Raw genomic sequence first — 14,744 nt, 5'->3', positions numbered from 1 at the left:
CAAAATGAAGTTAAATTCACCTGAATTGTCGGTGAACATTCATTCCTTTTTTATTCAAGCTGTAATCTTTTCAACAGGACTCAAAATTTCAAAAAGCATCTTCCTAGATCAGTATTCAAACACTAGTACTACATTATCTTGGAGCAGAACATTTGCAATAGTCTGTCACCGGAAGTTTGAGGCTGACGCCTTAGGAAAGTATTGCTATAGCAAACTTCCCAAAAACCCATTTAAATACATCATATAAGTACTAAAATAGAAAATGACATACATAATCATAGCTAAAAGTAATATACCTTCATCAGCATTTAATAGTAACTTCTAAAAACAAATTGACAGCTAATCACCTCAAGACAATACAACATTCCTTTTTAACAAAACCATTGTAAGGGAGGTAACTCTTAATGCTAAAAAAAATAAAATGCTCCGCAGGGCGCAGCTTGATACGACCGCAGAGGTCGAACCCTGAACAGTTGGGGCAAGTATGGACACAACATTCAAGCTTGATACAGCTTTGCATTTGGATTGTGATTAAATATTTGACACAGCATAGGTTTCTAACACAGAATGAATGTGGTCTAAGAACTTAAAAATTTTAAATTGGACATTCACCTATTATGGTCCAATATCCAAAATCTAAATACATGGTTAGATTCAGCATATCAAAGAACCCCAAGAATTCAATTTTTGATGAAATCAAAGAAAGTTTAATTTTGGACCCTTTTGACCTCAATGTGGACAAAGTTGATAACGGGGCCCAAAAATCAAAAATCTAAATACATGGTTAGATTCAGCATATCAAAGAACCCCATATATTCAATTTTTGTTGAAATCAAACAAAGTTTAATTTTGGACCCCGATTTGGACCAACTTGAAAACTGGGCCCATAATCAAAAATCTAAATACATGTTTAGATTCAGCATATCAAAGAACCTTAAGAATTCAATTTTTGTTAAAATCAAACTAAGTTTAATTTTGGACCCTTTGGACCTTAATGTAGACCAATTTGAAAACTGAACCAAAAATTAAGAATCTAAATACACGGTTAGATTCGGCATATCAAAGATTTGATGAAATCAAACAAAGTTTAATTTTGGACCCTTTGGACCTCAATGTGGACCAATTTAAAAACGGGCCCCAAATCCAAAAACTAAATACACGGTTAGATTCAGCATATTAAAGAACCCCAAGAATTCAAGAATAAAACCCCATTGAAATTGGTCAAGAAATAAGCAATTTATACGAAGTATCTTCTTTTGCACAATACTGTGCAATTAAATATTTCTTGCTATTGCGCAATACTGTACAATTGACAATTTCTTGCTATTGTGCAATATTGTGCTATTGGATATTTCTTGCTATTGTGCAATAGAAGATTTCTTACTATTGCGCAATACTGTGCAATTGAAGATTTCTTGCTATTGTGCAATACTGTGCAATTGAAAATTTCTTGCTATTGCACAATACTTATTATATAATAATTTACACATCCTGTTTGGTGTGTATCTCCTACCATATCATTATTATTTGCTTTTAAATATAAATCAGAAATAACCAACTTAAAATGGAAAATTTTAAAAGAAAAAAAAAAGGAAAAAAAGAAAAAAAAGGAAAAAAAAAAAATCCCCCCCCCAAAATTTTTTGAACCCCCTTATGATTCATCACCCCCAAACTCAATCCCAGCCTTCCCTTTGTGGTATGGTACCTTGCAGTACAATTTCAGAGAGATCCATACACTTGAACACAAGTTATTGTCTGGAAACTAGAAAAATGCTTGTTTTTGGCCCCTTTTTGGCCCCCAATTCCTAAACGTTTCGGCAATTACCCCCAAACTCAATTCCAGCTTTCCCTTTGTGATATGGAACCTTGTAGTACAATTTCAGAAAGATCCATACACTTACACACAAGTTATTGTCATGAAACTAGAAAAATGCTTGTTTTTTGCCCCTTTTTTGGCCCCTAATTCCTAAAATTTTGAGGCAATTACCCCCCAAATCAATCCCAGCATTCCTTTTGTGATATGGAACCTTGTGGTACAATGTCAGAGAGATCCATACACTAACACATAAGTTATGTCTGGAAGTTACAAAAATGATTATTTTTGGCCCCTTTTTGACCCCTAATTCCTTTACTGTTAGTACCATAACCCCCAAAATCAATCCCAACCTTCCTTTTGTGGTATTGAACCTTGTGGTAAAATTTCATAGAGATCCATTCACTTAAACTAAAGTTAGAGTGCGAAAACTAATGTGTCTTCGGACGACGCCGGACGAGGACGACAACGAGGACGCCAACGTCATACCAATATACGACCACAAAAATTTTTTTGCGGTCGTATAAAAACCAAACAAATGATATTGATCACAAATAAACAATTCTGAATATGAAAATTTATTACCACTGAACCCTTTGATATACACTATTATTATATTATATATACTTCCATCAAAGTATTTGATTTTTCTAGAAATAGCTAAAAATAGTTCATACTAGAACTAGCTGACAACTTTACAAAATTTAAAAGCAATGTAAGGGAGGTAATTCAAATATAACATTGTAATTATTATCTTTTAAATTTTATTTAATGTTTATTTAATCAAACAAAACAAATTTTATAGCCTTAGGACCAAAATTTTGAAAATTAGAAAATGGGCCCAACAACCAAATACACAGTTAAATTCAGCATATGAAAAAAATTGTAATACTAATAGCATGAAAAATTGTAATACTTAAAGCAAAAAGTCCCAACATAAAGAATCAAAGCTTTCTCAAAATCAAAATCCCAAAATATTGTTCTCTTCTATATACCGTAAAATTTCATGAATCAATCGAATGCTATCCCTTATATAATGCTTAATGGTCCAATATCTATTTCATATAGATCCAAAGACCAATACTTAAGTAATTGTCCATTAACCAGGAAACCCTCGTTTTTTCCCCCTTTTTTTGCCCCTAATTCCTAAACGGTTTGAGCCATAACCCCCAAAGCCAATCCTACCCATCCCTTTGTGGTATGGAAACTTGTGGTATAATTTCAGAGAGATCCATACACTGTTCCACTAGTTATTGTCTGGAAACTAGAAAAATTTGTAAGGGTTCCACGGAACCCAGTGTCTCGCCTACTTTTGCTGTTAATCACAGGCTCAACAAAAATGAGATGAGGAAAAATTTAATAAAATATTCCTCTCGATACAATTTTTTTATTGTAAGAAGCTTCTGTCCAAGTTTGGTTAAAATCCAGGATAGTTTATGAATCTAATAAATGTTTTAAAAAATTTAACTGCAGACTGTATCTAATGTTAACGGGAAGAAAAACTAAGTCCATTTATAAGTAAAATATGGATAAACAAGTACAAAATTTTAATAAAAATTTCCTTCTAGATACTAGCTTTTGATCATAAACAAACTTCTGTCCATGTTTGGTACAAATCCAGGATAGTTTAAGAAAGTTATTAAAATTTTAAAAACTTTAACCACAGAGTGAATGTAATGTTTCCTGGCAGAAAAACTAAGTCCATTTATAAGTAAAATACAGGAAAACGGGAATTTTTTTTTTTAAATATACTTCTGGATACTATCTTATGATCATAAACAAGCTTCTGTCCAAGTTTGGTAGAAATCCAGGATAGTTTGAGAAAGTTATCAAATTTTAAAAACTTTAACCACAGAGTGAATGTAATGTTTCCTGGCAGAAAAACTAAGTCCATTTATGAGTAAAATAAGGAAAATCAGGAATTTTTTTTTTACAAAATTTACTTCTGGATACTATCTTATGATCATAAACAAGCTTCTGTCCAAGTTTGGTAGAAATCCAGGATAGTTTAAGAAAGTTATTAAAATTTCAAAAACTTTAACCACAGAGTGAATATTTGTGGCCGCCGCCGCCGGACAACACTGACGCCAACGGAATGTAGGATCGCTATGTCTCGCTTTTTCGACAAAAGTCGAAGGCTCGACAAAAATGCTTATTTGGGCCCCTTTTTGGCCCCTGATTCCTAAACTATTGGGAACATAACCCCCAAAATCAATCCCAACCTTCCTTTTGTGGTTTTAAAACTTGTGTTTAAATTTCATAGATTTCTATTTACTTATACTAAAGTTATTGTCCGGAAACCAAATGTCTTCGGACGATGCTGACGCAGACGACGACGTGATACCAATATACGACCGCAAAATTTTTGCGGTTGTATAAAAACACAAAGACGATCTCTTGAGTTGCAAATCAATCATTTGATTAAGGAATCCAGAGAAACCAATTGGTCAATATTTCCAATGTTTAAATGTTGAACAGGCTTACAAATTTGAAGTAAAACACATTCTATCCATTCAAAATTTTCAAATCAAATATTTTTGGGTTGTCTCCCTTGGAGAATGTAAGAAATTGTATGAAAATATTGCGAAAAGAGCAGTGGAAAGAATTTCTCTGTCTTTTACCTACTTCACAAGCAAATAACTTGATTTCTCACCATTAAATATAATAGGTCATTTTACATTTTCATACATATTTCCTATAATACGGAAAAATTTACAGTTGATGTTACCTATAAACAATGCCTCTTGTAAATTACCAAAATCAAAAATATGTACACATAAAATTCAATCATACAATCAATAGAAGAAAAAATATATTCATTTACAATCATACTTCATTTGACGATCTGTTATTCTTAATATTTTTTTAAGCTTTCAATATTTCTTCAGCTGTTATACTTTCATTTAACATACCATTATAAGATTCAAGGCTAACATCATTATAAATATCATAAGTATCTCCATTATAACCGATTTCTCCAAAACAATCAATTCCTGTTTATTGCAAATCTATTGTAATATGGTAACTATTATAACATTTAGTAAATAAACATGTATAAATTCTTATTCATAAAATACTGGTTTCAACAAATTTTGGTGAACAGTAAAAATTTTTGGCAATATACAATCACTAGTCAATAAATAAATAAACAAATATAAATTAGAAAATTAAAACCAGAAACATTTCTAGACATGCTAGATGAATAATTTATTCATTCCTTAACAAAACAACAAACTTTAAGGTAATAAATAACATCTCTTTAAAACAATTTCAACAGTAATAAATAATCAAGAGGATTTTTTCTTTAATTATTCCAAAGTAACATTTTTAATTTATATAAATACCGTAGAAAGGCTTGTATAGTCCGCGGTTTTATTCTCCAAAATTGGACCTTCCAGACGGGGTGCGGACTATAGAGTACAATAAGCAAGAAATAAGAGAATAATTTCAATTTCGCGGGCGAGGAGGTTTGTTTACGTTCCGCCATCTTTGTTATTTATATTGTAGAGGGCGCTCTTATCATTTTTCAAACTAATAATTTTAACTCATCCATATTAATAAGTTATTTCTATTCAATATCAAATTAATACTGATAAATATAAAAACTAAACCTTTCATTACAAATTTCTCGTTTCTTTTCAATGCATTGGTTGAAATAAACTGGTATCTGCTTGATTGAAACGATACAAACATAGTGAAAAAGACAACCGTAAACCAGCTTAGAATTTGTAAACTACAAAACGTAATCGGTTATTGTTCGTTCCGTTTTGGTGTTTTATACTGACTAATATGGTTTGTATTAGCTTAAGACCCTTCAAACATTAATGTGATAGATATATTAAAGACTGTTTTACAAAAGGATGGAACTGTTTTACTTTCAAAGTCGTATTATAGTGATATCTGTTATGTACGGATTTCGACTCTCATCGGTTAGTTTCTTCTTTTACACGTGCTTTTTAAACTTCCTGTTTAAACATACACAAGTTTCTAAATTGTTTTTTAAGTGAATTAAACTTATTTTAACAATCATGAAGCGTTCTAGAATCATTTACAAGCAGTTTCAGCTTCTGTTTGATGATGGAAAACAGGTTTTCCCAAGAAAATACCGCAAACGACCGCACAGGATTTGAAATTACCGGAGTTTCATTAGACCTTTTCTAACAGTTACAAAAAGTTTTTTTACCTAAAATTTTGTGGGGAGAAGGGGGTGCGGACTATGTACCAGTGCGAACTATACAAGCCTTTCTACGGTATACATTTTTTTGGTTTAAAATGTGTCACCAACCTAAATGGGTGTCACTCCTAGCATCATACTGAACAGATCTGAACAAAATCTGACAAATTTGCATGTAATTTTTCATGTTTGGTCTGATTAAATCTGGAACTGTCATATCTGGTCTAACATGTCTAAATCAAAGCTCTTTGTTTTGGTCTAGATGAAGTTCAACAGTAATCATAGTAATCAAGAGGATTTTGTCTTAAATAATTCCAAAGTAACTTTTTTAATTCTAGCATGTATATACATATTGGTTGAAAATGTGTCATCAACCTGAATGGGCGTATCATACTCCTAGTATCACAATGGCATACTGAATGGATCTGAATAGATCTGACAAATGTACACATTATTTTTTATGTTTGGTCTAGAACAGTCTGAACAGGTCTAAATCAAAGCTCTTTGTTTTGGTCAAGTTGGTAACATAAGTGTTGACTATGCTTACAGGCTATGCTCTGTAATTTGTAATTTATTGATTTTGATGCACCATGAGCAAATTTGGAAATTTTGTGTTGCTTGAAACCAAATTTTAGAAAGTCAACAAAAGGATAGAAAGGTTCAAGAGAAATGCCCTAGAAAAAAGTATCCGGTAGGGGCCAAAAAACCAGTTTAGAAACTTTCATTCACTTATTTCACTTTCTGGAGTATCTTCTCTTGAAGCACTTTCTTCAAATTTGTCATTGCACACCTTTTCACTTTCAAATATACATTTTGATAAATGCTTGTGTGTTGTTTTTCTTTTGTCAACAACACTTTGCATACCTTTGGTAAGAGGTAGAAAATGGGGCTCATCAATTGATGACAGTGCATCTATTGTATTAAGAAACTGTGAAACTGCGGGACAATCATCTTCATTGGAACTGATTGTTCCCAAGTATGCATATTTTGCAACAATTTGTCGAGAATGAATGCGATGATTGAATCCCAGTTGTCTAGAAACATCACTGCCACAAATCTTCATCATCTGTAACATTTCCACTGGCCATTCAACCTTCCCCACATACACCTGAAAAATGTAAAAACTTTTTGTTGTCATGGTGTTGTCCAAAATGCACAAGAAAAATTCATGCAGATTCTCGTCTCTAATACATGTTATATTTAGCTACCCGTATATTGTCAGAGGTGTTACATAACAAATTATTATTTTCAATTATTTTTATAGGTAATTTAGAAGGAAATTCAAGAAAAATTACTTTAAAAAGTATTAACTCATAGATACCTGGACTACATGTAGTTTCTATGAGTTTTTTTTATTATTTTATGACATAAAATTAAGAATTGATAAAAATTTAATGGAGTATATAGATAAAAGGTAACGTAATATGACAAAAATAATTTATTTCTCATGGAATACCCAGGGTTTGACATCAATATATACAGTCAGGGGAATTACTTAAATGAGTGATTAAAAATCCCTGATTCAAGTAAAATTTTTCCAGAAATGTTGGAAGTAAGAGTTGTCTTTCTTTAATAATTACCTATTTAAGTAGTACAAATAAATCACTAGACTAAGTTATTTAATTTTATTGTAGCTTTAAATATATAATACTAATGATCCAGGGACTAATCATGTTGCTAAGATTTTCAGAATTTTACCAACATCAGTGTTTATAGGATGACTGGTCATGTCAGGTGATGACCTTGTACTGAATCTGGGATAATGATATGAAAATCACTTGTTTAAGTATCATACCTCTAGTTTCTTAAAAAAAGTTTTCTTTAAGTATTATTATTTTAATTACCCCCACTAATTTCAACACCCCCGAACAGTGAAATTTTGGTTGCGAACAGTAAAATTTTATTACATAATCTGTAAGATGAAACCTTAAATTTTACAGGAAAAATACTCCTATTGCTTGGAAAAATCTGTTAAGAAATTATTAGATCATTATGTCAAGCTTCATTACCGTTAAAAGGCTTGTATAGTCTGTGGTTTTATTCTCCAAAATTGAATCTGCCAGACAGGGGTGCGGACTATAGAGTACAATAAGCAAGAAATAAGAGAAAAAATTTGATATCGCGAGGTGGTTTGTTTATGTTCCACCATGTTTGTTATTGATATTGTAGAGGGCGTTCTTACCATTTTCAAAACTAATAATTTCACCTAATTAATATTTATAAGTTATTTTTATTCAATATCAAATTAATACTGATAAAAATAAAAATTAAATGCTTCATTACAAATTTCTTGTTTCTTTTCACTGCATTGCTTAAAATAAACTGGAATCTGCTTGAATGAAAACGGAACAAAAAAGTCAACCGTAAACCAGCTTACGATGTATAAACTACAAAACGTAATCGGTTATTATTCGTTCCGTTTTGGTGTTTCATACTGACGAATATGTTTTGTATTAGTTTAAGACCCTTCAAACATTAATGTTATAGATTTATTAAACATTTTTTTACACAAGGATGGAACTGTTTTACTTTCAAAGTCGTATTATAGTGATATCTATTAAGTACGGATTTCGACTCTCACCGTTTTAATTCTCTTTTACACGTGCTATTCAAACTTCCGGTTTAAACATACACAAACTTCTAAATTGTTTTTTGGGTGATTTTGACTTATTTTAACAATCGTGAAGTGTTCTAGAATCATTTACAAGCAGTTTCAACTTCTGTTTGATGATGGAAAACGGGTTTTTCCATGAAAATACCACAAACGACCACACACAATTTGAAGTTACCGGAGTTTCATTAGACATTTTCTAACAGTTACAAAAAGTTTTTTTACCTGAAATTTTGTGGGGAGAAGGGGGTGCGGACAATGTACCAATGCAAATTATACAAGCCCGATTACGGTATAGCATTTTTTTCCACAAATATAGAATTTACAGATGAATGATTGCATCAAAGGCATAAACCTTGCTATTTAAAAGAAGCAAAAGGTTCATTCTTTTCAATTTTACTAATAGTTAGATATAATCTAAACCTGTATGTTTAAAATTTTGATAAAACTGCAAAACTACAGAATTTCTAATTTGCTACTTAAATGAGTGATTAAAAAATCACTTATTTTAGTAATTTCCCTGACTGATATATATATCATGCATATATGTGTGTAAGTTGACCTATTAATGTATATACATTTCACCATTCCTTATAGCGCTTGTGTGATAATGATTTTTCTTTTCGCGAACGGGTAAAACCCAGATGATTGCACATTGCTCATAGAAGATATGAGTACAAGATATTGTCCTAGTTGAAACGAGGGTTTTTATTATCAGCTTTTGAGTGAAACAGGGGTTTGTTGACACATAAAGCTTTGTGAAATTTCCTGGTTTTAACAAAAAAATTTCTAGCCCCATTGGACTCCATACTGTGATGAAAACTTAACTAGCCCTCCCTAATTTTTACAAGCCTTGGGTGTTGAACCCTGATCCCACTAGATCTCTTTTAAAAAAAGTCGATCTGCCACCATTATAGAACTTGTCCGAGATATTGCTGATATTAACCTTTAGTATAAGTTTTATAAAAATCTAACATGAATTGTACCTGTGAGATCCCTAACAAGACCAGACGGACACACGGACGAATGACCGGTGTTTATTTGTCCCCCTCAACGCGTTGCTCAGGGGAAAATAATGTTCTGTGTAGCTTTGAAGTAAGATAGGTAATCAAGGTAATGATGAGCACAGAATATCTCATGCAAGCGATTTTTTGGTAATAACTTTTTTGAGGCCATAGCAATCCCTTCTTCTAAAAGATTTTATACTTTATCAAAAAATCAATAATTACAATTATATAAGCAGCATACATAATTTGTGTTTGTACCATCCCCTAGCCAGGGGTTCAAGAAGTTGAGATAAAAATAAACTGTTATCACAGATATGTCTCTCCTTTTTGTAATTTTGATAATGCAAAAGTTGAAATTAAAATTGCAATACATTAAGTAATGCAAATATTCAAAGTCGATGAACCATGACTGAAGGTACATGGCTCAACAATCTCCTTGGAATGAGATGTGCCAATGCTAATACAACTACATACCAAATACAATTGACTTATTATAAGTCATTCCCTTTAAACAAACCTAAACACAAACATTAACTTGTAAACTATGTAAAAGTTTCAAAGTCAATGAACCATGATCAGGGGTGGGGCTATATAATCTCCATAGAAAAGATACTTGCAAATGCCAATAAATTTGCATATCAAATATCAATGACTTAACATTAGCAGTTCATCTTAAACTGATCTAATTACAAACTAATACATGTAAACTAAGCAAAAGTTTCAAAGTAAATAGACCATGACTGAGGGGGCGGGGCCAAATAATCTCCATGGAAATGAGATGTGCTAATGCTTATACAACTGAACACCAATTAACATTGGCCTACCACTAATGGTTCCCCTTGAACTGATAATCACAAACTAGTACATGTAAACTTAGCAAAATTTTCAAAGTCTATAGACCATGACTAATGGGACGGAGCCAAATAATCTCAATGGAAATGAGATATGCCCATGCTTATACAACTGCATACCATATATCAGTGACCTACCACTAGTGGTTCCCCATAAATTGACCTAATCACAAACTAATACATGTTAACTATGAAATGTTTCAAAGTCAATAGACCTTGACTGAGGGGGCGGGGCCAAATAATCTCCATGGTAATGAGATGTGCCAATGCTAATACAACTGCATACCAAATATCATTGACCTACCACTAGTGGTTCACCATGAACTAGACCTAATCACAAACTAATACATTGTTGACGCCGACGCCGCCGGAACCAGCATACCTATGTCTCGCTTTTTGACTCCGTCAAGGCGAGACAAAAACCTCTGAAATAAAAAAAAAAAGTACTGGAAAAGACCATGTAATTGAGAATCAGCTTGAACTTGACTATTTAAGTCAAAGTTCCATGACCCAAATAACCCACTCAGAGACATCCCGACTTCAGGCCTGTTTCCTTAACAAATGTGCACATGCTGAATGTCTCGCTGCTTTACTGACTTTATGTCTTAAAGATATAGTTTAACTTCAAATATAACATCAAAAGATGAACCAAGTCAGACAAGTGAGCTAAAAAGCGTTAATATTTGTCAATTAAAAAGAAATGTAATTAAATTATAAAAAATTATAGTACTTTTCTGTTCAGTTAATTAGCAAGTTGGTTCAAAATGGCCATTAACCAAGTCTCAGATTTGAATAAGCCAATCAGATGCTTTTGAGTTAAAGTTGAAAATTCATAGGGAATCTTTACCGAAAATCAATAAGTTCCCTATTCTTGAAAAATTGGAAAACAATTATCCACGCAGGTATGTAACTTCAATTTATACACAATCATTCTGTGAAGTTTCAAAGATCTGGATTGAGAACTGTAGGAGTTGATTACACAAAATTGGTATCGTCTTTTGTAAATTTTGATGAAAAATGACTAAGCTCACAAGTTAGGAAAAACAGAAAAATTCCTCAGACAGTTCAATATTAGCAGATGCACAAAAAACCATGTGTGCAATCTTTCTTTAAGTATCAGGGATATGGATCCTACAGATGATCATGTTCGCCTTAAAATCATTCCTTACACAAATTATAGTTGTCCGGGTGTGGGAGTTTCTCGCTGCATTGAAGACCCATTGGTGGCCTTCGGCTGTTGTCTGCTCTATGGTCGGGTTGTAGTTTCTTTGACACATTCCCGATTTCCATTCTCAATTTTATTGACCTATTGCTTATAGAATCTGAAAAGCAAACCTCATCACAAAAACTTAACATTGATCACTAATCCCTGAAATGAGTTAAAGGTCAGGTGCCTTGTCTGACTGACATGTTTTTCTTTGTAATGATTCTAAACACCAAATATAGTTATCCTATTACATGTACTCAAATAGACTGAAACATGAGGCTCCTAAGAGACTGAATCGCCCATCTGTCAAAATTATATTTATTGGTAACTTTTTCTGTTACAGCACAGTTTATACCGATCTATTAAGTTTCAATATAATAGGCAATAAAATGCTCTGCTGGGCACAGCTTGATACGACCACAGAGGTTGATCCCTGAATAGTTGGGGCAAGTATGGACACTACATTGTACATACAAGCTTGATACAGCTCTGAAAATTTGGATTGTGGTATTTGGCATAGCATAGGTTTCTGACAGAGAATGATTGTGGTATAAGAACTTAAATAAAATGCTCCGCAGGGCGCAGCTTGATACGACCGCAGAGGTCGAACCCTGAACAGTTAGGGTAAGTATGGACACAACATTCAAGCTTGATACAGCTTTGCATTTGGATTGTGATTAAATATTTGACACAGCATAGGTTTCTGACACAGAATGAATGTGGTCTAAGAACTTAAAAATTTTAAATTGGACATTCACCTATTATGGTCCAATATCCAAAATCTAAATACATGGTTAGATTCAGCATATCAAAGAACCCCAAGAATTCAATTTTTGATGAAATCAAACAAAGTTTAATTTTGGACCCTTTTGACCTCAATGTGGACAAAGTTGATAACGGGGCCCAAAAATCAAAAATCTAAATACATGCTTAGATTCAGCATAACAAAGAACCCCATATATATTTAATTTTTGTTGAAATCAAACAAAGTTTAATTTTGGACCCCGATTTGGACCAACTTGAAAACTGGGCCCATAATCAAAAGTCTAAATACATGTTTAGATTCAGCATATCAAAGAACCCTAAGAATACAATTTTTGTTAAAATCAAACTAAGTTTAATTTTGGACCCTTTGGACCTTAATGCAGACCAATTTGAAAACAGAACCAATAAAATGTTTCGCTGGGCACAGCTTGATACGACCACAGAGGTCGAACCCTGAACAGTTGGGGCAAGTATGGACACAACATTCAAGCTTGATACAGCTCTGAATTTGGATTGTGATTAAATATTTGACACAGCATAGGTTTCTGACACAGAAAGAATGTGGTCTAAGAACTTGAATTTTTTTAATTTACTTATTATGGTCCAATATCTAAAATCAAAATACATGGTTAGATTCAGCATATCAAAGAACCCCATATATTCAATTTTTGTTGAAATCAAACAAAGTTTAATTTTGGACCCCAACTTGGACAAACTTGAAAACTGGGTCCATAATAAAAAATCTAAACACATGTTTAGATTCAGCATATCAAAGAACCCCAAGAATTCAATTTTTGTTAAAATCAAACTAAGTTTAATTTTGGACCCTTTGGACCTTAATGTAGACCAATTTAAAAAACGAGACACAAAATTAAAAATCTAAATACACAGTTAGATGTAGAATATCAAAGAACCCCAATAATTCAATTTTTGATGAAATCAAACAAAGTTTAATTTTGGACCCTTTTGACCTCAATATGAACCAATTTGATAGCGGGGCTCACAAATAAAAAATCTAAATACATGGTTAGATTCAGCATATCAAAGAACCCCATATATTCAATTTTTGTTGAAATCAAAAAAAGTTTAATTTTGGACCCCAACTTGGACCAACTTGAAAACTGGGCCCATAATAAAAAATCTAAACACATGTTTAGATTCAGCATATCAAAGAAATCCAAGAATTCAATTTTTGTTAAAATCAAACTAAGTTTAATTTTGGACCCTTTGGACCTTAATGTAGACCAATTTAAATAAAATGCTCCGCAGGGCGCAGCTTTATACGACCGCAGAGGTCGAACCCTGAACAGTTGGGGCAAGTATGGACACAACATTCAAGCTTGATACAGCTTTGCATTTGGATTGTGATTAAATATTTGTCACAGCATAGGTTTCTGACACAGAATGAATGTGGTCTAAGAACTTAAAAATTTTAAATTGGACATTCACCTATTATGGTCCAATATCCAAAATCTAAATACATGGTTAGATTCAGCATATCAAAGAACCCCAAGAATTCAATTTTTGATGAAATCAAACAAAGTTTAATTTTGGACCCTTTTGACCTCAATGTGGACAAAGTTGATAACGGGGCCCAAAAATCAAAAATCTAAATACATGGTTAGATTCAGCATATCAAAGAACCCCATATATTCAATTTTTGTTGAAATCAAACAAAGTTTAATTTTGGACCCCGATTTGGACCAACTTGAAAACTGGGCCCATAATCAAAAATCTAAATACATGTTTAGATTCAGCATATCAAAGAACCCTAAGAATTCAATTTTTGTTCAAATCAAACTAAGTTTAATTTTGGACCCTTTGGACCTTTATGTAGACCAATTTGAAAATGGAACGAAAAATTAAGAATCCAAATACATGGTTAGATTCGGCATATCAAAGAACCCCAATAATTCAATTTTTGATGAAATCAAACAAAGTTTAATTTTGGACCCTTTGGACCTCAATGTGGACCAATTTAAAAACGGGGCCCAAAATCCAAAAACTAAATACACGGTTAGATTCAGCATATTAAAGAACCCCAAGAATTCAAGAATAAAACCCAATTGAAATTGATCAAGCAATTTATACGAAGTATCTTCTTTTGCACAATACTGTGCAATTAAATATTTCTTGCTATTGCGCAATACTGTACAATTGACAATTTCTTGCTATTGCGCAATATTGTGCTATTGGATATTTCTTGCTATTGCACAATACTGTGCAATTGAAGATTTCTTGCTATTGCGCAATACTGTGCAATTGAAGATTTCTTGCTATTGCGCAATACTGTGCAATTGAAGATTTCTTGCTATT

General features: G+C 32.5%; 1 long non-coding RNA gene across 1 annotated transcript in view; it reads left to right on the top strand.

The window, feature by feature from the left end:
- The window catches only part of LOC127710363 (uncharacterized), a 229,198-nt gene extending 214,803 nt beyond the window's left edge, over positions 1-14,395 (top strand). The window contains exons 2-3 of the long non-coding RNA XR_007986153.1: positions 12,363-12,969; positions 13,819-14,395. This is a non-coding gene — a long non-coding RNA (uncharacterized LOC127710363). The remainder of the gene's footprint in view (positions 1-12,362; positions 12,970-13,818) is intronic.
- The last annotated feature ends 349 nt before the right edge of the window (positions 14,396-14,744 follow it).

Source organism: Mytilus californianus, unplaced genomic scaffold (genome assembly GCF_021869535.1).
Source record: "Mytilus californianus isolate M0D057914Y unplaced genomic scaffold, xbMytCali1.0.p SCAF_74, whole genome shotgun sequence".
NCBI classification, from domain to species: Eukaryota; Metazoa; Mollusca; class Bivalvia; order Mytilida; family Mytilidae; genus Mytilus; species Mytilus californianus.
The sequence above is the reverse complement of the archived record's forward strand: the minus strand, read 5'-3'. Positions and strand labels throughout refer to the sequence as shown.